Source organism: Neolamprologus brichardi, chromosome 8 (assembly GCF_056152115.1).
Source record: "Neolamprologus brichardi isolate AB-2024 chromosome 8, ASM5615211v1, whole genome shotgun sequence".
Classification (NCBI taxonomy): Eukaryota; Metazoa; Chordata; class Actinopteri; order Cichliformes; family Cichlidae; genus Neolamprologus; species Neolamprologus brichardi.
Window position 1 is genome coordinate 21,339,507 of NC_142111.1, and position 22,012 is coordinate 21,361,518.

At 38.8% G+C, this 22,012-nt stretch overlaps 1 protein-coding gene across 4 annotated transcripts in view; it reads left to right on the forward strand.

Annotated features, from left to right (window-relative positions):
- The window catches only part of LOC102784246 (leucine zipper putative tumor suppressor 2 homolog), a 43,375-nt gene that overhangs the window by 12,738 nt on the left and 8,625 nt on the right, over positions 1-22,012 (forward strand). The window contains exon 2 of one of the 4 annotated variants that reach the window (XM_006790913.3): positions 7,115-7,226. The gene's annotated coding sequence lies outside the window, so the exon portion shown is untranslated. The other 3 variants (XM_035907881.2, XM_087844811.1, XM_006790914.3) reach the window with 3 other exon arrangements.

Below are 22,012 nucleotides of genomic sequence, written 5' to 3' on the forward strand. Positions count from 1 at the left end.
TGGGTACACCCAGCTAGAAGTAGACGTCACAGTAGATCTAGAAGTCAGTGGTGGGATTCTGTGTGTCAGCTATATATCTATACTGATAGATTTGATTGAATAACCTTTTTAAAATGATTTTGTTTGTTGGAGTTTGACCTGTTTATGTCTTTAATCTTCAGCTATTACAAATATCTGGAAATGAGAAGCAAGTTACATAAACTGGAAATATTCTTTACCTAAAAATATTGGCCATCAGCCTACTTTTGCTTTCTTAATCTTCAGACTTAAGTTCTCCCTCAGTTTTGTTGTCATTTGCTTCATCCGCCCTCACTCACAGTCACGCAAGTCAGGCTTTTATAAATAATCAAACATAAAACTTGACTGTTTCTCTTGAGTTTGAAGGGAAACTCATAACTCAGTGTAATATTTCATCCTTTGTCTTTTGTTGTTTCTGTCAGTCTCAAGTGAGTCCTGAATGGCAGAATTGTTGCAGACATTTATCTTGGCTCTCTTGAAGCCTCCACCTTTTTACATCTTCATTTAGTTTCCTCACAATAAGAGGTACTGTGTGTAACTGAACTTATGTAAGTGGAACGACCCCTTCCCTGAGGTTGGTTGTTTGGATATTTTTAAATACATTTCTCCTTGCTCTCTGTGTGATTTTTGGCCTGATTATTCTCCAGCTTGGAGGCCACGAGATGGACGACACATAAATGTACTCTTTTTAAAACAAGCATACTTATGACTTATAAAAATATATCTCAAAGAGAAATCATATGCCTATGAAAGAGTCAAAAGAGGTGAAGGTTTTTGAATGGGGGGGAGGTGGTTTAGTGACTGAGAGGTGATGGGAATGAACGAGGGTGCAGATCAGAAGCTACGTGGGAGGTGGGATGCACGGTCAAGCAGGACCTGCGTCACAGTGTTGCATAATAGCTTATTCAGACAGAGGGGAAGTGGATCTGAAGTGATGAACATGTGCACACTGTTTGAATACGCTCTCATCCTGTCATCGCACTGCCAGACTATCCTCGCCTAACAAAAAAAACTTTTCCCGGTTATTCTTTTTCCTTTCAGCCCCCTTTTACACAACCTACAGTTAAATAAGACAACATATTTTGTTTTTTTTGTTTTTTTCACAGGGCTGTGCAGCTATGCTTATGTATGTACAGATGCAAAAAAACTTTGCAACAGATTATTCTTTGGTTTTCTTACTTTTGTTGTCATTTTGTTCAAGAATCTCTAAAACATTGTAGAAAAGAGTCGGCACATCTTATTGGTATTGAAAATAAAGCCATAGTGTAGTTATTGTAGCTTTTGTTTTGCATTAAAAAGATCTGATCATAATAAAGGAACAGATGTAATGTTTTACACTTAAACATTTATTTGCATTTTTTTTCATTCCAAGATAAATGGCTGACTGTTTTTATTTTGAAAGGCATTTAATGGAGAGGCAGCTGTCTGTGACCCTGATGTATTGTCACAAAGTATATGTTTTCGCTAATTCTGAAAGACTTAATGGCATAAAATTGCTTTCAACTGTATTTCAACAGATGCACAGCAATGAAAAGCAACTACTTGTCCCTGAAGTCTTAGATTTCACTTAAAGAAGGCAATAAAATATGATGCACATCCTCATTTCGTTGTAACCTCATCCTCAGTCTCCACTACTCATTGCGTGGAAGAAGTAGCTGGATTTTTCTCCCAGGAGGTTTTTGAAATGCAGGAGTTTGTCTGAGGTTTGGCCTGGGTGAGGATCCTAAATGAGGATGTCTGAGAAAAACTCTGAGATTCTGCTGATCCACCTTCTTACTGTCCAAACAAGGCAGACATGCCATTTTTCCTCCTTGGATTCACTTCCCCCTCACTGCCTATTTTATCCACTTTAAACAAACATCTGTATGATTTCAGAATTCTGAGCACAATGTTTCCAGTCTCCATTAGATGTTTCCCCCCTACATTTATACTGTTAAATAACCACACATTTACAATTTCCAACAGCAGTCAAGTGAAAATCAATTACATACTTTCAAGTTTATTATTACAGGATACTGTCAATATGACTGTTTGCATGGTATTTGCATTTATGCTACACCACTTCCCTGTTTTCTGAATGGCCTTTGTTGAGTGTGTAAATGTCCAACTGCCTCTTACCGAGTTTGTTAACCCGCCTGCAACCTTTGGTACATGGCTGAGCATTAGGTTTATTATTCTAAGTGCTATGGGATGCCAGTGTTTGGACAAGGAAGAAGTGGGACGCCACCCTATTTCTTAATAGTCCACTGGGCCTTGTGTTTTTTGTGTTTGCATGTGTACGTTCACATGCTTTTGTGTGCGCTTGCCTGAAAGCCTGGAAAATGCAGAACCTCATTTATCTTCATTACTTATACTCTATTACACTGTCCTTCCCAATAGGTGGCTAAATTTATTTCTTGCACCTCATCCCATTTAATCCTGACTGGTGCACAGTGTAGCTGTGAACTTACTGAATCCTGTTATGCTCAGACACGCACATATGTTCATAGTAATCCTGCATCTTTGTGCATGTAATCAGGATATTAATCCCTAACTGTCAACTCGGGTCGTCTGCATTGATTATTTAAAATTAATTTGATGCACAGATAGATACCTGCTAATTAATCCTCAGTTTAGGCTAATAAAATACTAGGATTTCATTTAGTCAATGCAACTGAAGCACAAACTTTTTGGCTGGGTTTCACCACATAGCAGGACATATTATGCGTAAGATGATTTAATTAAAAACTCTCCAAAAGGCACCAGTAGCAAGAGCATGGCTCGGAGGTGCACTTCAGTCACTCAGGATTGACTTGTTTTTTGAAGCCTCAAGTGGTCACTAGAGGAACTGCAGCTTTTGATACTTCAGCACTGGCTTAGATTTTCAGTCCTTGGTTTGCAGCTTCTTTTGAAACGTATGTTTTTTGTTTGTTTGTTTGTTTGTTTGTTTGTTTGTGTTTTTTAGGGCTTGTTGGGTATATTGGTGTCTAAAATTGTATGTGTGAGTGTTTGTCTCTGGAAAGACAGGCTGTCTACATAATAGCCCTGTTTTGACTCTATGACAGTTGTGATTGGCTACAGTTCACTTTAAATTGATACATTTTAATGATTAAAAAAATAATGATTGTCACTGTTTATTTATGTTTAGCTTTTATAAACAAATATCAAAATATCTAAACTACATTTTGCAATTTCTTTTGGGATTTTAACTTTTTTCCAGGGTATAGTGAAACTCTAATTTGAGATGGAGAGTAGATGACCTGCTCTGACTCCCAGAGTTGTGATTTTTCTTTCTTTATGTGGATGATTGTTGGCACTCTGGCCTACAGATTAAACCCTAATCTATCATCTGCAATCTCTTTGTTACCAGTGTGAGCTTTTTTTCTTTTCTTTTTTTTGCTGAAATACTTTAAATGTGCTCTGAATAACTTCTGCTTCAAATGCAGGTAAATGGTAATAACTAAATTAATTTTTCTTGGTGTGTAAATCTACTTTCCAACAATCCCTGTTGAAGAAAACATGTTTCTTTTCTTTACCTTACCATCGTCAAACAGTCATAAAATTAATCAATTACGTTGGAGAAATTAGTTTCAGTCATTTCTTTCCCCCAAATAGCAAAAGCTACCCTTTTGGTGGAGATGAAGTAGGGTGCCCTGGTTTTCTTTGTTACACTTCACTGATTCTTGGTGGTGTTTTGGATCATTTAGCAGTTCACTGTGACATTTAGTGATATTAAACAGTCTTTGAAGGTTACTTTAAAAACAAGCCTGGCTCGTTGTTCCTAAAATCAAAAAACTTTCTGCTAGATAATGTTGACATCCACTATCAACATTTATATTTTTAAATTATTTATATTTAAAATGCATGCTACCAGTAGTAAATTCACAAAATATTAATAGGAAAAGATGCAAATTAGGACGTAACACATGGTGGTGATTGTGATTTTCTGTTATGACCTCTGTAACTATGGAGCTTAACTAAAGTTTATTACCATCATGTCACAGACCTGCATCCATGGATTAAGAATAGACTGATAGCTGAGATTTATAAACACATTTTTGTTTTGTTTCCTACTCTTACAATTTACTTTTTGCGCCTTTTAGCCATATTTTTGAGTTTTGTTTTCTTCAATCAAGGATAATAAGGACAAAATAATGATAGAACAATGCCCTCAGTCTGATTTTGAAAGTTCTGTCGCTGCAAACAGGTAACCTCAATCCTTGCCACCAGTAAACTGCTGGTGAGAGGATTCCTTGTTCTGCACCAATCTCTTGAGAGCAGATGACACTTTTAACCAGAACCTGCAGCAGGTGGAGAACTGGTTCTGTTGCTGAGCTCACTGAGGCTGCAGAGCAGGACAAGGACTACACCATTGTGGCGTTTGATGCCGTTCATAGGCATGTCAATGGTGCCAGCCCTGCTGCAGCTTTTATGGATTTTTGGTGGGTTGTCTAGTTTTTCTTTTAGGAAAATTGGGGTCTCATCAGACTGCATTTTGTGTGACATAATAAGTGGTTATCAAAATACTGCCCTCTGCTTTCTTTTTATTCAGTGCAATGACCCAAGTCCTGCGTCCTTCTTTGCACTGTTTGCTCTGTTAAGTAAACACCTGCTTATGTTCTGTAGGTCATTTGTCAGCCTTTAAAACAAACAAGTGTTAAGGCATTTCTTTGCTGGCCTTCAATTATTCTAAATGGCTTGGCCCTATCACTGTACAGCATTTAAGAAGCTGCATTTAAACCATCTGGATTGAGCTACATTACATGTGGGAAGCCACAGTCTCCTCAGCACTTCCATCTGTCTGTAACTTACTAATACAGTGTTTTAGGCACAGATGGAAGAGCTGATGGCTTGGCTAGTATTAAAAAAAGCCCTTACAGTTGCAGTAACCCTGCAGGCAGTTTGGTAACATTAGTTTTAGCGAACACCACAAATCTTATCATCCTGCTGATGAAAGGAGATTCACATGAACCAGTTAGCTACTGCTCCTCTCTCACGGTTTCTCAGCTGAGACCACCGGTCTATTTTTAGACTTGCAGAACATATAAAGGGTTTACAGACATCTTTGTGTGTGCGTGTGTGTTTGTGTTTTTTAATAACAAATATAAACCCCAATTTCAGTTAATATAGGGTTGCATTTTTTTTGTAGTTCGAACTGTGGAGTAGACTTGTTTCAGTTTAGTCTTTGTAGTTACATTTAGTTAAATTTTAAACTCAAACAGCTAAAGGATTGAGTTGATGATCATCTATCCATCCATCCTGGATAGATGGGTGAAAGAACATATGGATGGACACATCTCTGATTCTATGGAAATTATTATTGGTTTCAAAGTGGGGGTGGAAAAAGTTGTTCTGGGTTTCTGGACTTCTACCTCCACACCTAAAATGACAACAGACCACTGCCACCATCTGGAAAGAAGTAGAGTCCATCTGCAGCTCATTAAACTGACGTATTACTAATAAAGCAATAATTTAGAGGTAAGGAGACAAGACAGCACTCATTTCGTACTAAATATTGAGCCCTGCTACTACAGTACACTGAAATAATCCTAATTGCTTGCGGCACAGTCAAGTTTTCGAGAAATATTGGTTCAAGTAAAATGAACTACAGAAAAAGACAAATTCTAATTTACACTGATATAAGCCAGAAGCTTTTGCCACTAACTGCAGAAGAAAATTATAGCCTACCCGTACATGGCAAAATATTGTACATTTACAAGTTGTGCATCCCTTGTTTTGTCATTTTAGAAATTTCTTATGTTTCAAGTATTGATACACATTGATGTGCTTTTCTTTGTTTAATAGTCCTAAGGCCTGCATTGTCTCTTATGTAATACTGTGGGAATGTGTAGTTTCACTCGGAGCTTTTCTTGCACATGTAATGTTGCATTAAAAAATGTTTTTAAGTTGTTGTTTTTTTTTTCTTTTAAAATTGGTGGTTAGTAAACTTTTGCATTTATCAGATAGACATAAAAAAAGAATGCAGGCATTTCTCTATAATAATACCTCATAGACTTACTTTTGTTTTGTGTGGAGACCAATTGCTATTATGTGCATTGTCACACCCTCCAAAAAGGCCCATTTTGCAGTGAGAAATACCTTTATAACTGTAATTATAGTTAATTAAATGTAAAATAAATTGTGTGGTACTTGGGTTCTGTAGATATTTATAAAAATTAAGAAGAGATGCATCGCAACTTGAAAATTTGACCTGGAAAGAGCAAAAAATTGAAATGTAATTTTTTCCCTTTTTATTTTAAAAAGGGAAAATGCACATTAATTAACACTTTATCCCATCAGTTGAATGGACAGTATTTATCCATACGGGCTAATTTTCATCGGCAGTACCTTGTAGTTTGATAGATAAAGCCTCTGGTGTATGGCATTAGACTTTTGGTGCAGTTCTTTCTTTGTTACTGTCAGTGTTTCATTCCCAGCACAATATTTACTGAAAACATGATTGTGCCACAATTAGGGTGATCTCACTGTAGCAGCAGGCTTGAATATTTAGTGTGAAATGAAGGCTGTCTTGTCTACTCACCTCTGGCACTTCTCACAGTCTTTTCTTGTCCTCTTCCATTACAAACGAAATTATTGCTGTACTAGCAATACGTCAGTTTAATGAGCTGCAGATGGACTCTGTACATCTTTCCAGATGGTGGCAGCGGGTTTTGTCTTTTTAGGTGTGGAGGTAGAAGTCAATTCAGAATTTTTAGGTATAATTTCTAAACCTTGCTCAACCTTAGAAAGTGATTTCCTGTGAAAACCCACAAACCCCACACGATTCCCTAACATGGAAAAGAATCAACACGAGCATTTTAAAACTTGTCCCAGGGTGTAGTTGTTATTTTTTTGTTTTTGCTTTAAACGAGGTGCACGTTTTTGTGTTCAGCCTTCGCTCTTGTTGACAAGGAAAAATCCCCTCACTCTCAGGCTTCTTCCACGTGAAGTCTTTTTGCCATTGTGACTCAGATTTTCCTCTTTCTTGCCGACTTCTATAAACACACTTGTCACTTTTCACGTTTTCCAGCCTCCCCACAGCAGTAGTAGTCTCGCTGCTTCTCTTCTGCTGATTCAACATTGTGCTTTTTTGTGTGTGTGTGTTTTATCCCCTCAGTCTGGGAGAACAGAGAGGCGACGAGAAGAATGACGAGTTCCTGAGATGCTCAACGGACTCGTACATGATTTTCTAAGGCCTCCAGAAGCTGAAGACGGGGTGTCAGTGACAGGTAAGAGGAGTTTCTTGCATGCAGTACTGCTAAAACCTCTTCATATGTTGAGGCCATTTCCTCATACCCGCATTAGGTTTTCTCTAATGGTCATTTCCTGTTTGACACTTTGACGTTGTGACTTGGCTTCAGCGTGGCCCACATGTTGCAGCGTGCATAGTGCTGCCGTGGACGTTAACACATTCTTGCTGCGTGGGAGCTTGCAACAGATCTTAATCATGGATAGGGTATTGCTGTAATTCCAGAGCGGGAAGCATAACCCTAATCTCTTTGCCACATTATACAGTAAATCAGAGTGTGGTTAAGTCGGGTCCCTGCCAGCTCAAAACAGCCCATTTGTGTGGATTTATGTATGACTGGACTTGCTCAGTAGGACTACTTATTTTAATCTACAAACGTCCCTTTCTCTAGCTTCTCTCTTCATACTGATGAATCACCCTACTGCTGAAATTTTCTCAGCAGTTTTATTTGGGAGGTGTGCATGAATTGCTTTGTGCCATGGTGGATTATTTTGGAGGTAAGTGGTCCAAAGGGCTGGCTGGTCAAGGCCAGTTTTAGCTGCAGCGTCCAATGGGAGTGTGTCCCCATGCCGAGGCAGCACGGACACTGATGGATGGCCTAGCTTTCTGTTGGTTTCTGTTCCCAGACGGGAGCCGTTGTTATGAAACTATAGAAGGAAGCAGGATGACGGACCGCAGAGAGATGGCAACACAGCTTATTGTGGATGACCACCTGATGGGCAGCCGCTATAGATGTAGATAAAGTAGAACTGTGGGCTCTCGGGAGCCGTTTTCAGTGTTCACTAGAAATTATGTTACTCCTGGCACTCCAAAACATTTTAAGTATCACTGTAGGATAATAAACTTTATATGACTGAGGAAGAAAAACTGGAGACCACAGACAGATGTACCCAATATTTCTGCAAAGCCACACTGGAATCATTTAGTTTACTGGAATTTCCCTCTAATATTCCTCATGGTTTTAACTCGGCTGTCCTGCAGATAGAGAAGTTACAGAATTTTACTTTACTGCTGCTTCAGCCTGTAAATCAGTTCCCTCAAATAGGGGCTGAGTCATGTTGGCCATCCCATGCCAGTAAAGTGGTAGTGTTAATGGTGGCATTCACAGCGGTGATTTGCAGCCTGCGTCTTTAGTCCAGCAGTTGTGGCCTCCAGGCGGCTGATTAATGGTGCTTGTTCTCAAATGGTAGCCTCCAACAGAGAGCAGTTTCTGTTGCTTTGGCTGCAGGCTGATGAGACCTCACTTGTGGCCCATTTAGTATTCTCAAGACCTCCCATTGAGACTTGATCAAGAACGACCTTGAACTCCATCCCCAGCATCACGTCTTGTTGCCTGAAGGACAAACCTTGTGCCTACTACTGTGACCCAGTTCTACGAGCAGGGAAAGAGAGAGTTGAAAAGGAAGAGGGACAAATCTGTGTTTGTATGTGTGTAAGGCGGTGGTGGCAGGGCATAGCCTACTTCTCGTACCCTACTTTAGCCCTCTCTTTATGTGGGAGCAACTGAGCTACACTGACTACACCATCTCCTGTTTCCTTTTTCCTTTTTTTCATGTTTATTGACCAGATGGTGGCTTACAGGTCGAGGCAAACGCTGAATGCTGCCAAAGCCATGTTGGAATAAACTTCAGCATGTCATATCCTCGATTAAACTGCGATTACTGTCTGATAATCCTAAATTGAAGTTCAGTTAGTAATGCTGGTATAAGAGTAAGCCAACATGCATGAAACTTTAATAAATTTAAATTGTTACTCAACCTATACCCACACAACACTAAAAGCAGACATGCGAGATTAACAGGGCAGCATTTAGAAACTTAAGAAACAAATATTTGTCTCAAATGTTGGTGGAAACTGTATAAACCATACCTCTATTTATACCCACTATAACTATATTTGGTGATTTGTTTTAGTATTTTCTTAATTTCTGCAGTGAAGGGAATGAGGGAATTGTATAATTGATTGAATATATCAATAGAGAGCTTGCAGACGTTTGGGTTGTATTTAAGGTCTAGAACCACATATGAAACAGAGAAGATGGAGAGGGTGTACATTGTCAACATCATCTCTGCTTTTAAAATTGGGCTTCAGACTTTTGTAGTTGGGGCTGGATGAGGTTCTTTTTGGTTTTGCTGGAATAGGCTCAGCCTGCTGAGGAATTTCCTATGATACACTTGGCATTCATCACCACCCGTCTACTTCCCTCTTTTAATTCCTGATGCATTTATATGCTTGTCTGTAACTTTTATCTGTTCTCTCCTATAGTTAATGTTTTGTCTCATTTGTTATTCGTGGTCTCTTTGTGGTCTCTTCTCTTTCCTCTCACCCCAGAGTTGGTTGCACTAGATACCCGCACCTACCTGAACCTGGTTTCTTCCTCTTAAAAGGCAGTTCTCTCGTCCCACCATTGCCAAGTGCTTGCTCATATAGAATTTTATGATTGCTGGGGTTCTCTCAATAGAATACACCTTGAGGTGACTATTGTTGTGAATTGGTGCTATATAAATAAGACTGATTTGATTAATTTGAAAGTTCAGTGCTGCCAAGCTCGCTCTAAACACTTTCTCTAGTGGATAGTTTTGTGGCCATGTGTAGTTTCTTTTATTTCATTTAGACAGCATGGTGGCTTAATTAGTTAGCAATATTGTCATAAAGCAAGAGAGTCCTGGTTTGAATCTAGACAGTTTGCATTTTCTCCCGGTGGTTGTGTGGGTTTTCCCCAGGAGCTTTGGTTTCTCCCACCACTGGAAAAACATGCAAAGTTAATGCTGTCTGTCTGGACAAGGGCTGACAGTGTATATTCTAAATGAGATTATATAATCAAATATTTTAAAAAAGGAGGGTTTTTTGAGTTCTGGTAGCACTAATCCAGACAAGAGATTCTTAATCTCCTGGTTTCTGGGTTCATTAAAAGTGAATAATAATCCAGTGAAATACCATCTTGCTGTCAGATGTACTTCATGTCCACTTTGTTCCTCCTCCTGCTCTGAAAATATGCTGTAATCTGAAGGGCCGTGTTAACCAGAACCAACAGGAGGAGAACTGATTCATGTGCCACGATGCTGAACTTTCAGAGGCCATAGAGCAGAAAAACGACTACAATCGCTAGCTGCAGTCCAAGACTGAAGAATGTTTTTGTCACAAAGCGTGTGGGTGTGTGCTGTGAATGGAGGCTCCAATGCTTTCACAATAAATACTTGTGTGCACACGACACGACAGCCCCCTTGCCCACTGAATAAATAGAACCTCAATCTTTTGAAAACACTTGTAAAGCACTTTTAAAAATGAAACCTGAACCAGACAAAAGTGCTCAAGAGTCGTTGTACTTTCTTTTCTTTTTTTTTTTATTATCAAAGCATGTACACTAGATTCCTGCACCAGTTAAACCAGTTGAAATGTAAACAGTGTTTATTTATAGAGCTGTTCGTCACTTCTGTAAAAATTTCAACTGTCCCTTTCACAGATGCTTGGAGCAAATATGCAGCTGTTTGCAAACGGATGTTATCACTTTATGTACAACCCCCAAGACATTGAAATGCTAAAATATAATGCAGGTATAAAATATATCCATATATTATATGAAACCCTTATTGTTGTTGTGCTTGCTTAGCACCATCTATTCCTACCTGTAGCCGCTTACTGCTCAAACCCCCAAAATCATTGTGTGTGGAGTACCTTAACAATTCTATTGCGAGGTGATTGTGCAGGATACTGCTTTAGTTGTAGTACTACGGCTCATTATATACTTTGCTCTCGTTTGTATTTTTCACTGGCATTTGTTTTCATGAGACTTTTTAGAGCAGGGATCATCATTACCATGTTGTTTTTAAATGTGTCTGCATGTCTTACATCCAGAATTGCTTCTTAAAATATCAAAATCCTCACTTGGCTGTTTTTCCTTTAAGGTAAACCAGTTCTAATCTTTCAGTGGCAGCTTCTTCTAATTAATAATTCGTAGCATAATTACCTGTTTTAATCCTTTCTGGGAGTTAATTAAACAGGCTCCTTTATCTGTAGTTCCATAAAACTACAATTTCACTCTAAATCTTAGTGTTTACCACGTCTTCTTTAAAGACTCAATTTGGACAGCTAATAATGCCATCCATTCATTTAGCCACTTCAGGGTTGCAGGGGGTTCTGCACCTTTACAGAGTGAGATGCAGCACCACTTTATTTTTTATTTTTTACTTTGTTTAAAATGTGTGGAGAGATCAGAATGATCTTTAACTGACAGCTTTTTCCCCCCTTCCCTTGCATCCTCTTCTTTTAACTGCCTGACAATGGCAGTAGAGGACCTTGCAGAGTATAGTTTCTTTAGTCAAAGGAAATGGCAGAGGAGTGGAGCATGGCGAGAGGAGGTGTGCATATGTCAGAGAGGGGCTGGGTAGTGCTGAGAGGAGGAGGAGGTGGGATGCATGAAAGAGAGTGAAAAGCAGGGAAAGGGGAGGGGACTGTGCTCTCATTCACATTGGTGGCATTTGCCTTGAGAATGAGCGGTTTCTTTTTTGGGGAAGGGGGGTTTTAGAGAAGTTTTTTCCCTCTCAGGAGGGTTGGTCAGAAACAGAGAAACAGGAACGGAGTGAGACACGAAGGGGCAGGAGGCTGGATGATCAGGAGCTGGTCAGACATTAGAGCAGCTATGCAAGGAACAAACTGGGGTAAGAGACTCGCAGGAAAAAACCGTTGGAGAAACAGGAAGTTACCTTTTAATTACCTGGCCATTGAAAGTGATGGACGGTGTTTGACATTCACAGTGGGAGTCCCACTGTGACTGAAAGTTACAGAGGATTATTGTACATTAAGGTAAAAAGAGAAGAATTTTTACATTTGTGTAAAGAAATGTAAACAATTAGTTGATTACTCTGTTAGCTTATCAGCATGCACTTATTGTTTTCCTAATCAGTATGCCATGTAAATTTTTATAATCTCCTTAAAGTAAGAATTAAATATCTTTAGGTTTAGACTCCCAATCAGTCTAAATAAGCAGAAATTGTTAAACATCAGTATTGTTTTTAATAACTGTAAGATTTCATAGTTAACAGTAGCTGTAGGCAAAAAAAAAGGTGGAAAAAACTGCCATGACCTTTCACTGATTACTCTTCTGTAGCTGCTCAGTAGTGCATGGGTGGCAAGTAGAGGTTACTGTATAGTAAAGTTTAAGCGTAAGGGCCTCTGTTTACACATTTGCCTAACAGGTGAAAGATCCCCTGTTTGATCCCAGGAGGACACAAATGCCTTTTGGGGCTATGTCAGAAAGGACAAAAAACGCCAAATCAAACATGCAGAACTACTTGGTGTGGAGACCCTTTGGGAATAAGTGAGCATCTGAAAGTAGCTTTTAGAGCATCATGGTCATTGGAAAGTGCATTTCTATGTTTTAAATCCAGAATCTCTCTTACTTCATAGCAAAATATTTTGCAAATGGACCATAAATGTAGAAAAATGCCTGTTTAGTCAAATATTTTAAATATACTGGTCACCACTTCTGTATAGTGGAACTACTTATAATGCAGTATGCATGGGCTTCAAAAAGGTAATATTTATGTCAAAAAGGTTCTAGAAGGGTGGCGTTAAGTCCCGACTTACAGGAAAACCACACGGTACAAAATACCACTGTAATGGCTGACTTGTTGGTCTTTATTCTTGTATTTTTCCTGCCTCAAATGTAATGACTTGTTGTTTTTCTCTTCGTCAGGTCTAAATCATATGTTTAGCATTTGAACTGCACTCTATTTGTGATTTTTCTGTCTTTTTGTTATATAGCCTGACATTTTATAGACAGTCTTTCAGCATCAAAACGACGATTAGTCACTGCAGAAAAGAGAAAAAGGGCTAAATTATGGTTTTATATTTTTTGAAGGCCAGCCCTTAATGTTTTAATGGATTTGAGTGTTGTGTAATGATAAATGGTTTGGGGTTTACTTACTGAATGATTCAGAAGGTGTTTTGTGGTCTAATATTTATCACAGTTATATGTGGTACATATTCATAGCACCTTTCAGCTGTTAATTACAGTTTCTAAAGGTTTTTTATTCCCTTTTTTATTCAGTTATTCTCTTGGGGAATCTAATATTGGTTTTATTTATTTGAGTTGTCTGAAAAAGTTTGCTTGGGAACATTACCTTTTGGCATGATAACCGGGGTGTTTGTCGGGGCACTGAGGTGTCTGCCTGTGGAAAGGTAGTTTGTCTACGAACCAAAATAGCTTTGTCACAGTTTTCTCTCTGTGTTCCAGTTTCCAGTATGAGGGGAAAGAATAAGGAGATTGGGGGTGTGACAGAAAGAGAGAGTTGGATTCAGAAGTTTGATGGAGAGTGGAGGAGGGGATCTCTAGACTCATTTGTTTGTTCCCTCATGTGGACCCTCTCTGGGGAAAACTGAAGCTCTCTCTTCTTTACTTCTTTCTGCCCATGTTCTTCTTTGAGTCCGAGCTGTTGCTCCTAGCACCTCTGAGTCTCGGATGAGGGCTGGGATAATACAACTTTTTTCCAGTTCCAACACTTCACCTGGTGTTGGAATATTTTTAGACTCACCTCTGTGGTTGTGGATGTGTGTTTATGGTGTGGCGCTAACAAAGGAGGACTTAGAGTAGGCTCTTTCAGTTTGTCTCAAAGCAGGTTTGTGTGACGTTGCAGTTTTAAAGGGCATGGCTAATAAACTGCATATACTGTATCTTTATAAACGGCCTCTATAAAAAGGCTTTTATACTGTTTGCGTCTCTAATTGCCAATCTCAGATGCAGTCAGACGAAAGGTTGCCACGCATGCCAGAGAATGCTGCTGAAATGTATCTACAGTTTACTGCTGTACGTGTAATAAAATATGCCGCTGTGATTGGAGCAGCCTGCCTGAGTGGAGTTTTTCAGAGCAGACTGCAGACTTTCCTTCACATTTTATGTGCAGCATATAGTCTGATCCTGTAGACTGAATCCTCAGCATTTCTTTGTGAATGTATTGATCTCTCTTTATTGATTTTTGTTCCTTATTTCACCACAGAAATGAAGATGTGTGAAAGAACTTTTTCGTTTTAAGGGCAGGTTCAAAGTTGTTAAAATGATGGGGTTTTAATAATGTCCTGTCTCTTAATAAATCTCTTCTTTGCATGAATATAAGGGACAAAGCATTTAGAAGCTATTTAATGTAGTAGCAAACCTCTAGTCTGTCTTTTGTGGCAAAAAGCTGACATTGGAGGGTCATAAGCATAGACTGTATGTAAAAGATAGACACAGCCATACCATAACTCATTTGCTTCTAGACTTTAAGGCCTCACTGTCAGTGTGTTTTGACTAATGCTATGTTTTTGGATGGGCTTTTAAAGCCAGAAGTGACCATATTTGGATGAGATTGTGGAGTTTCAAGCCAACAGCTAACACTGCCATGCTTGGTTAGCAAGCTGTGTTCATAAACTGTAGGGATGCTTATTGGTGCTAAGTAACAAACTGATTAAACAGAAAACTAGAATTTAACTCACTTGAAGTAAAGCCCAAATGTCTTGGATGGTTTGTAACGCATAGCAATGCATAATATCAGTCAGATAATTTAACTAAAAATTATGCAAAACGTGCCAACAGCACGGACACTGCTGAGATCCAGTTCAGTGGAATTGACTGAGGTGAAGTCAAGCCAATGGCTACACCTGTAACTCAAAGTGGCCCCTTACCCATTTGTACAGTTGTTCTGAAGTGGGAAACCAGCCATAGATGTCATTACTGGGCTATAAACATAGTTGGATATTTTAACATGGTCATTGGAAGAACTGCAGTTTTTTGGCATTTACAGATTGGCTTCACTTCTCAGCTCCAAGGTTGCTGCTCAGTGTCAGCTACTCCATGATTTATAGTACCTGGTTAAACTCTTACTACGCATTTCAACAATGTTTGTGCTAATCTGTATACTGTGGTGTACTGATTAGCACAAGCACATGGGTGTGCTGGATATAATTACAGCATATTAATATTTTGTTTAAGAGAGTTGTTATCCTTGTGCTAATCAGTATACAGTAGCCACGTATATCTCTATAAAACAAAATGTTAATACACTCGAAATACATTTATGTAAATAAATTCCACAAGTGTAGTCATGAAGATTTTCTCATTTTTGTAGCTCTAATGGTCTGTATATACCTTATATATTAAGTCATAAATTAAACTTAATGCAGATCACATGGGCCGTCCAGACTATAAAAGCTGATTGGCCAGCTTTTATAGGCGCCTGCAGCCTGTACTTACAAACTCTTACTCTGTTTGCATGTTCACACTGAGGCTCCACTCAAGGAGTGGGTTGTAAAGCACCAAAGCAGGCTTACTGACTGCACTCTTTGAAAGTAGAGCACCTGTTTTATGTCCAGTATGGAGTGAACTCTACACACTTCTAAGTTCTATGTTGTCTCCGTCGTACACAATATTGAACTGCTTTTGTGGCAGCCTTTTTTTAAGTCTTCATATTTCTGGTATTCTTTTTTTTCTTGTTAGAAATTATAATAACAAAAAATCTACAAAACGGAAGAAGCAAAGATGTTTAGCATTTAGCAAATGCTGGTTTTAAATGCATGAATGAAACTGAAGTAGATTGGGAGCATTTTCCAAAGGGATGGTTATGATCCAGTCTTTCCCTGGACATAGACTTTACTTGGGAGGACAGCCCAGGTATTTTAACGGCCACCCAAGTATATTTGGGAAATCATTTTAGCATACATATTTTTATTTTTTCATCCTTCTGATGCCATTGCTGTGTTTTACTGATGGAGAGTCCCGAACATTTATTTTGAAAGTGTAGTCTCTACAAATCAGCTAGCACTGGCCCTTCCCTACCGGTAACAAAAACTTGCTGATTGGAAGTTCCTGTTTCCCTCGGAGAAAGGTCACGGCACCTAAAGCTCCCTATTGTATTTACCTTTCCCCCTTCAGCAGCTGCATGTGTGACTCCACAAAGTTAAACTTGCCACAGATTAGAAACTACCCTCTTGTGTTTGCACCTTTAACACCTTTATTCTAAAAACATGGTGGATTTTTTTTAGAATAACGTGAATTCCCATTCACTGAACCAAATTCTCAGCCCTAAGCCAGTTTATTGAATCAGTCACCCCTGACAGACTTTGCAGAGCCAATTTAACCTTCTTGCAAAACTCTAAACACATTTTCACTCACTAAAGAACGAATTTGCACAGTAATTCACTTGTAAAGCTTTATGCCAACCACTGGCAGCAGAAGGTAAACACAGCTACAGCACAGGTGTCATTTATTAAACACAACAGCTCAAAATTGTTCACACTTGTTACTAATGGTGTAATTTAACCAAAAATATCCCGGTGAAAGTGCTGTACAGCCAGCTAGGATGAGTTTGAAGGTTGATGCCAGCTGTGGATGGAAGCAATCTCAGAGGGAGGGGAGGAAGACGAGGAAGGTCAAGATCAGTAATTTCAGTTGAAATTTGAGCCACTATGATTTACTCAGAAGTGTTCACTATTGCTTTTTATTTAGCCAGTATAATATTTTCTTAACATTTGCAGTCATTTGACAAGGTGTGACGAGAAAGTGACCTCTTTCAAACGAGATATACACTCACCAGACACGTTAGTAGGTACACCTTACTGGTGGTAGTTTGGATCCCCTTTTGCTTCAGAACGGCTTTAATTCTCAATGGCAGAGTCGGCAAGGTGCTGGAAACATTCGTCAGAGATTCTTGGCCATATTGACACGATAACATTGCACAGTTGCTGCAGACTTGTAAGCTACATAACCCAGTTGCGACTCTTCTGTTCCAAGAGATGTCATTATCATCTCTTGGTGAGGGGTATCTTTTACAATACAAGAGTATATGGTCAATGTTCCTAAAATAAATTGATCAGATCATTCCTACCTAGAGAGCTTCATTAAGTGTTGTAGTGAAAAGTGTGTACTTTATAATGCTTTGACTTTTATTTTGTAATATTTTGATCCACATAACTTTATGCTGAATTATTACGTTTTAAAAAGTGCCGCAATTGCAGATTCTCTCTATGCTGCTTCTCCGGTGCTCCATCTATACAAGTAACCCTATAAAACTGTCAGCACTGAAAGCTTAGAGGATAAAATCCTGATGCCTCTGTGTGACAGCAGATTTCCTAAGACTGCTACTGTTGCCTGCCGCAATGAAAAATGTCTGACGCGGAAGAAATATTACTCTACATCTCGTCTTGCAACCTGTGGCTTTTGAGTGATGAGACATCAGAAAATGGGTGGCTGCAGACTCGACACGACCCCACACTGACCACTGCTCATGTTTGGTCTCCTCCTCAGCTGGAGTGCCACACATTCCTGCTGCTGGAGGAGTGACTGGCTGACCGAGGGGCATTAAAGCCTTCAAAGCCTTTCCCAGACAAAAACAGTCTGCTCACATTCACAATCAGCTGACACAGTGGACACTGGGGGTGGTTTTAATATTACTTGCATTCCATGCGGTGTTTTTGTGTGTGCATGTGTGTGCGCGCATGGGCCCAAGTGGATGCCTTGACTGGGTGCTGGGCCTCAACAACATTGTATTAGTGATTTCTAGACAAGAGTTGCATGCATTTAATTTGCTAATGTATCATATTAGCTCGCTATTTCAATTCAGCTGTTTTTACATGTCAGAAAATGTCTCTGACTTCTTGTGATTTATAATTTTACTAAATTAATTTAGTAAATGTATAAATTTACTCAATTAAAATGATCATTTTGATAATTTTTTATTAGGAAACTTGTAAGTTGAGTCTGATGTTGCTTTATGCATAAAATATATAAAAGGGATAAGAACCGTGTTTTAATACTGGCGTCAGTACTCTATATCACATGAGATATCATGTAGTAATATAAAGGTATTTGACACATTTAATCTACAAGGAAAATGGCAAATTGTGCCCATCCACAGAATATTTGTAAACCATAATATAAGTATATTATATCCATCAGCCCCTCTTTATAGTTCCCTTCCACTACCATTAGCTGTTATTGTCCATTTATCTTCAATTAGGGAAGTGGGAGCATGTGGAAGATTGTAAAAGCTATAGCAGGACTGGAGGCTTTAAGATGCTAAGAAGGGGTCCTGGTCTTCCTGTCAGCCCTATGACCCCCTCCTCCCCTTTTCTTTCCTCTTTCCCCTTCTAATGTTTGAGGCCCCCAGTCACTGTGACAACAAAAGGGAAACTAGGACTGCATGAACATGACGGGGGCTTTAAAAACACTTTGAGACCCCATGTGCTTCGCCTAGAAGAGTGCCTGCATAGTTTTAGTTATCTTGAGGGATTAGAGCTCATTCTGGGGAGACTGAGGGCAACAAATGGACTCAGTGATCAGGAATAAAGACCTGTGGAAACCAAACGTAAGGAGGAGACTGAACTAGAATTCCTTGTCTAGTTGTTGCATAAATATTCAAACTTTTTATTGCAAAAGAAGTATTGAAAAAGGTTTAGGTTTAGTATATAAACAGTTTGCAGTTGGGAGAGCTCAAGTATGAGCACATCATCATCAATCTGTGGCAGTTTAACATTTTTGGGTACTTTTACATAAAGTAAAGCTTTCCCTTGGGTATAGGTTGGACAAACAATAGATGTTGCGAAAAACTGGCATTATTCCTAATGACCATCAGGGGGCGACTCCTTCAGCTGCAGAAATTTGTTAGACTGTGTAGAAATCTGAGGAAGAATATAAAGTTTCTTGATTAATCTGTGATTTTAGTAGTTTAATGTCTCATTTAATACAACATGATGTTCACTTTTAATTAAATTAAAACTTAAAAATTATGATGCCATCTACAGAAACATAAACAAATAAAGTAGGGTATGGTTTAGAGTGCTGCTACCTTGTGATCATAGCATGATAAAGATAAATGTTGAAGCAGCACTAGAGAGAAGTGTTTCTCTGCCCTGAAGGATTAATGTATTAAATGCACATTCTTCATGACCATCTTATACAAAAAGATTTATTGAACCACAAAACACTGGCAGCCTTTTTAAGTTAACGATTTTTCTCATACAACTTATTTATTATGAAAATGCTTGGTATAAGATGAACAAAGATTGCTATGAATTGTGAGTCACGTAAAGCAACGAGTCGATATGGAGCTTGAAATAATCATATGTCACAGCAAAAAAGATTTTAAATTTATTTGTGATGCAGCCGGGTGAGTTCACTAACTGGTGCTTTTTAAATCAGCCTGGAGGAATTTTCTCATTGAAATAAGCTGTAGAGTTGGCTGGAGATAATCTTCTGGGGTTTCTTTAATCTCAGTATTAAGAAAGGCAATTTTAGGTTTGAGGCTTTCTTTTTCTAATAGCAGTTACTCAGTCATTCTCATTCCATGCTATTCACATGGGATTATTTGTAATAAATATTGTCATGGATGAATTAGTTTTATCAGTGTATAGAGAAATCGCATGAGATTAATCCTCCTTGCTCTGCCTCTGGGGACCGTTAAGTCTGATCCACAACACCACATGTTGCTCCGGCTGCTATTCATTTACTTTTCCTTCATGCTGACACTGATTTAATTTTTTTTTTTGTTTAATGGAGTTTCAATTTAAAAGTCCATTAACTGACTAACCAAAGATGATCAATGGGCAGATCCCAGTTGCCCAGAAGCTAATGGATTTTTGACTTTCTAATAGCAGCAGAGTGATGTAATGTAATCAATACTTTTCTTGTTAAAGCTGTACCACCTCTAAAAGTTTGCTATGTGAGAGTACCAAGACACACTAAACATATTAACAGACATTGGACTAAAATGCTCTCTCATTTCTTTGCATTTTCACTATCTACTGAACATACAATAGCTTGGGATCAGCCAGGTTTCCACGGTGCTGATTAACATGTGATAATCACAGTTGAATCACAGCAAAAGCTTTAAGAAACCTGTGAACCTAGTAGGTTGGAAAATGACTTGGCACAGCTGTTTGGCTAGAAACTCTGCAAGCCTACTTCACAATAAGTGTCAACGTTAAAGGTCAAAAGGTTGGTCGAGAGGGTTATAGTTAGTTTATGCAGCCATCCAATTATCCAAAAGGGGTACAGCAGCTTATCCCAGCTGCTATGGGCTAGTGCTTCACCCATGACAGGTCACCAGTCTTATCACGGGGCTATCACAGAGAGACAGACAAATGTTCACACTCAGCCAATCTACAATCACCAGATAACTTAACATGCATGTCTGTGGACCGTGGGAGAACCCACACAGGCAGAGAGAGAGAACATGCTAACGCCACACAGAGGCCCCGGGTGGGTGGTAGATTTAAACCCTTCTTGCTGTGAAGTGACGGTGCTAACCGCTACTGTGCATTCTGTTTTAAGTTTTTTTTATTTTATTATAATTTTCTTTAGTTCTTTTAATGTTTATTCCTATTTTTCTCCCAGACCAATTACAAAAACACTGACCCTCTGATGGGGGTAACCCTAACACTATATTGTTAACCTGGAAGAACAATTTAATAAAAACAAAAATGGTTACAATCTTGGAGAGTTCATCTTATAAGGAAAAAAATACAAAATGCCTTGTAATAGATTTAGAACTAGCTGATTTCCATGATCACCGCCTGGGTGGGTAATAATAATTAATCAGCTATAAAATACAAAAATATTTGAGATACAAGTAGATCAGTTTGATCAAATTATAAAAAAGCAAAACACCTCTTTCTTTTTTTTCATATTTATTTTTTAAGCAGCAGGTGCCATGATGTGTGGCATAGAGAGGAGCTAAATGCAGGACTCCTCCTTTATTTGACTTCTCTGGAAACCATCAGGAAGAGCAGAAGTTAAACTAGGAAAACATGACACGCACAAGGGAGCACATCAAGGAACAAAAACAGCACAGAGCTAGACAGACAAACACTAGGGAGGAAACAGGATATATGCTACAGCCTCACAGGTGGGGTTTTTATTTTTATTTTTTAAACCGGGATTTTCTACTTTTATTTTGAAATATATATATTTCTCACGAAAATGCAAAAAACTGATGTGGAAACATTGGCTATTAATAAGCTCGCAAACAATAACACAGAACCATGTTTGTGATGTCAGAAACGGAGATAAAAGTATCCTCCTTTTCCTTTTCCACATAGCTACATGCAATTCAACTTCTGAACATCTTCTCCCTATTTGGTGTTGGCTTTAAAAAAAAAAAGAAGAAGAAAAAAAAAGTTTTGAGTGACTTAAAACACAGTTTACATGTGGTCGAAAGGCCTGAGGCCTAACTAGGGATTAGAAAACAGGTGGGAAAAGAGACATGGGTGCATGTAAACAACCAAAACGTGTGAGTGACGTAGTGAAAACTGAATTCCTGTCATACTTTAAATGACTTCTCTGAAACTTAAGGCGACGACACACCCACAGGTTGGATATCCTGACAGTCTGACTCACCGTGATGTTGTTTTTAGTCTACAAGAGGCTCCGTTGTTGGTTTTTGTACACGATGATCTCATCATCAGGCGTCCTGTTGTCCATTGTTCTTCACGCTCGACAGCTGGGCAGCGCCGGGAATAAACTGTTGATATCATAGTCTGTTGTGCCTGCTGTTATAATGTCAACATTTACCACCAGACGTGTGAAGGAGTGAAAAAGTAAGTCTGTCACGCTTTTTAAAAATTGTTCTCTGTGTATTATTGCCTTTACTTAGTAGCTTTAAACACCCACTGCAGAAGTACCACGCCAAGTTCAACCTGTCTCCTCTTCTCAGTGTTTTACCTTTTGTGGTATTATCCACAGTTATGAACTTTTCAGTTGTTCCTAAGGCTGATAAGATGTGTGGAGACAGTAGCCTT